Here is a 3,848-nt window from a genome sequence, read left to right as displayed (position 1 = left end):
ACGATGACAACATCTGATGAACCGGCGTTACGAGTTTTCGAGAGATGTATGGTCCTTTGCGCGTTGGCCACGGCGAATATCCCATTCGATGGAACGATGAGCTGTGTTAGATATACGACCGGGGGAAGCAGAGAAAGAGAAAGAGCTCCACTCCGTTGGAAAGGCCAGGTGGAAAGCACCTGGCTACACTTGGAATATCCAATTGGCGCCAAACAATGACAAGGAACAACGATTGGTTCGCTGTTGTAAGCTCGGCTATAACCAAGTAAGCCAATAAAGAATAGGAACTCGAAAAAAATTTACGCACGCAGACACGCTTCAAAGCTTTATTTTGATAAAATGTGATACTTAAAATATGCTACCGAACTACATATATTCTAAATCGATCGGAACCTGTCACCTTTTAAATACTTAAGGCTACTTATTCTTAAGCTCGGGAATCTATTGACACTATTTTAGATACCTTATTGAATTTAAATGCAAAATGTAGCCCTAAGGGTCAACCCTTTCTCAAAAATTACCCATGAGCAAACATACTGTTTACCCCCTTTCATTCAGCGGAATTATTTTCCATAACTTACTACCTTTCAGAAACAAGTGTTCGTTTGTGTTTGTAGAAAGAAATAAGCGCCAATTTGTCATCTGTCACAAATTACATTTTAATCGCTTCTTAAGTACACATTACTACTTCGGTATCTTTCGTGCCACTACTGGCTTCGTGACACAATTTCTCACAAAAATTGTCGCATTTGCAATTAAAAAAAAAATCACAAAACAAAAAACTCCCCAACTTATCTGCTCTACTGTTTCACATGCAACTTTATCGCCCATCTGTTTGCCGATTCACTTTCTTCTTCGTGCACTCACCATCCGTCGGCCTTTTCTCCTCCATTTAACTGTCATCTTTGACGTTTTTGTCAGCTCCCGCCTAGGCGGCGCATAATCTCGCACCACTTTTGCACCTCAGCCATTGTTTGTGACACTTTAGCAGCAACAACAACAACAACAAAGCACAGAAGAAACCCACAAGAAAAAGATTTTCCTAATGTCATTGCTAATTAAGCGCATTTCAAGAGCTTTTCTCACCGCTAATTTGTCAACGAAGCGGCATAGAGGTCGAGCGTTACTTTTATGCACGCATGCGTGTGTGTGTGTTGTGAGTGGGTTGGCGCGAAGAAAGTCGAAAACATAATTTCTTGTAGATTAAAATCACTTTCGACAATTCATTAAAAATGCATTAGTGTCAACGCAACGCTCGCTAAAACAGCTGACTAATCGTCGAACTATATTAAATAAGCGCATAAATACATACATACATACAAACATAGAAGGGTGCTTATGAAATTCTGGCATTTAGGTGAACATTAACTACACTTTGTCTTAATAATATTTGTACCATTACGAGGTAATCTCTTCACAGAGGGGCATTCGTGAAATTATAACGGCAAACAGCTTGCGCTAAATACTTTCCGCCGTGCAAAGTAGGGTCATTGACCTGCATCCATCAGCGTTATTATATAATCATTCCATATAGTCCATACCGTTATTGAGCTCCATGGCTGGTGCGCCACTGACTTGTGCGCTCTGAATAGTGGGACGAAATATGGTCGGGTCTGGTTCCGGTTGGAATATCTATTAATAATGGTGTAAATGTATAAATAGTAGAACCGTTAGTTATGCAAGTAATTGATTGTGCAATATTGCGATTGGACTCACTGATCCCACTCTCCTGAACTCCTGCTCACCGCCTGTGTACCGCGCGGTGGTCAAAGCGAGTAGAAGGATAAAAAGCAAAAGCGTTACAAAAAGTATTTTGCTCAGTTTCAACATTTTAATTTTATTTTTTTTTTAATAAGGAAATTGAATTAAAGCTTCTTGAAAATTATTCAACGGCACCTGTGCTGTTATTCAGTCAGTTGTTGATATCAAACTGCTCGCTTATTGATGCGATCTCGCAATTCTCGGTCTCGCTACACATTTCTATGTTTGTATGTATATAAAGGGTGATTTTTTAAGAGCTTGATAACTTTTTTTAAAAAAAAAACGCATAAAATTTGCAAAATCTCATCGGTTCTTTATTTGAAACGTTAGATTGGTTCATGACATTTACTTTTTGAAGATAATTTCATTTAAATGTTGACCGCGGCTGCGTCTTAGGTGGTCCATTCGGAAAGTCCAATTTTGGGCAACTTTTTCGAGCATTTCGGCCGGAATAGCCCGAATTTCTTCGGAAATGTTGTCTTCCAAAGCTTGAATAGTTGCTGGCTTATTTCTGTAGACTTTAGACTTGACGTAGCCCCACAAAAAATAGTCTAAAGGCGTTAAATCGCATGATCTTGGTGGCCAACTTACGGGTCCATTTCTTGAGATGAATTGTTGTCCGAAGTTTTCCCTCAAAATGGCCATAGAATCGCGAGCTGTGTGGCATGTAGCGCCATCTTGTTGAAACCACATGTCAACCAAGTTCAGTTCTTCCATTTTTGGCAACAAAAAGTTTGTTAGCATCGAACGATAGCGATCGCCATTCACCGTAACGTTGCGTCCAACAGCATCTTTGAAAAAATACGGTCCAATGATTCCACCAGCGTACAAACCACACCAAACAGTGCATTTTTCGGGATGCATGGGCAGTTCTTGAACGGCTTCTGGTTGCTCTTCACCCCAAATGCGGCAATTTTGCTTATTTACGTAGCCATTCAACCAGAAATGAGCCTCATCGCTGAACAAAATTTGTCGATAAAAAAGCGCGAAACACATTTCGAACCGAACACTGATTTTGGTAATAAAATTCAATGATTTGCAAGCGTTGCTCGTTAGTAAGTCTATTCATGATGAAATGTCAAAGCATACTGAGCATCTTTCTCTTTGACACCATGTCTGAAATCCCACGTGATCTGTCAAATACTAATGCATGAAAATCCTAACCTCAAAAAAATCACCCGTTACTTATATGTATTCGTGCACTGGGATTCCCGTGAAATCAGTCATGAGTGGAACGAATATATATATATGTATATAGTATATGTATATAGTTATATGGTTGTTATCAATTTGCAAGATGAGTCGCGACCCGCTTGTCGCTTTCCACGTAATTATGAGGTGAATATTTCTTCGTAATTTCTATTAATCTACTAAAATCTGGTTCTCCAGGAATGAGGAATGCGTTCTTGTTGAAGGATTCACCCTAATGCTATGCTATGAATTGGTTCGTTACCGATGTTTTCAGTCTTCCATATTAGATAGAAAACCAAACAAATATTCCAAAAATATTTACAAACAAGTTTTACTATATGAGCTGTCCAAAACAAAACGGCAAAAGGTTTAAGCACTCAATCAAATTTGAATCAGATAGGTCCAAAAATTTTTTTTAGATTGGTACAACCCTTTCTTGTGAAGTTTGGTCTTTATATGTGAGAAACAATTTTTTCGGAATTTGCTATTTTTAATGGAATCACAACTACAGAGTTATTAGAAATGTTGCACTCTCAAGTCACAAGTATTTGATGGCACCAAGCCTTCAGTGAAGGTCGTGATGTCGTCGAAAACTTGCCTCTGTTAGAGGGTTTCAACATCTCTTTAGGATCGACTCAATATATTTTGGTTATTTTTGGTATGAAGTATGACAATGCTAGACTCGTACCAAAAGACCTGAATCTTTCCAAAAACGACGTTGAAAAGAGGCACCCTAGCTAATGACCCTACACTCGTCAAAAGCATCAGTATTGGCAACGAGATCTTTGTCATTCCGTGTAAAATTTCACAATTACATATTTGCAAGTACAGCTTCAGCCAACTTAATTTGATTTCCATTCAAGTTTTATATGGTGTAATAAAGCATCCCTCCGTCA

The 3,848-nt window shown here is 38.8% G+C and overlaps 1 long non-coding RNA gene across 1 annotated transcript; it reads right to left on the bottom strand.

Moving 5' to 3' along the window:
• Positions 1–1,243: 1,243 nt before the first annotated feature.
• Positions 1,244–2,951, bottom strand: LOC125777465 (uncharacterized). Its single transcript, XR_007422322.1, has 2 exons — positions 1,717–2,951; positions 1,244–1,632 (listed from the first exon to the last, which is right to left on the bottom strand). It is a non-coding gene; the product is annotated as an uncharacterized LOC125777465 (long non-coding RNA).
• Positions 2,952–3,848: the final 897 nt, after the last annotated feature.

This window comes from Bactrocera dorsalis, chromosome 3, assembly GCF_023373825.1.
Source record: "Bactrocera dorsalis isolate Fly_Bdor chromosome 3, ASM2337382v1, whole genome shotgun sequence".
In the NCBI taxonomy this organism is placed as follows: domain Eukaryota; kingdom Metazoa; phylum Arthropoda; class Insecta; order Diptera; family Tephritidae; genus Bactrocera; species Bactrocera dorsalis.
The sequence above is the reverse complement of the archived record's forward strand: the minus strand, read 5'-3'. Positions and strand labels throughout refer to the sequence as shown.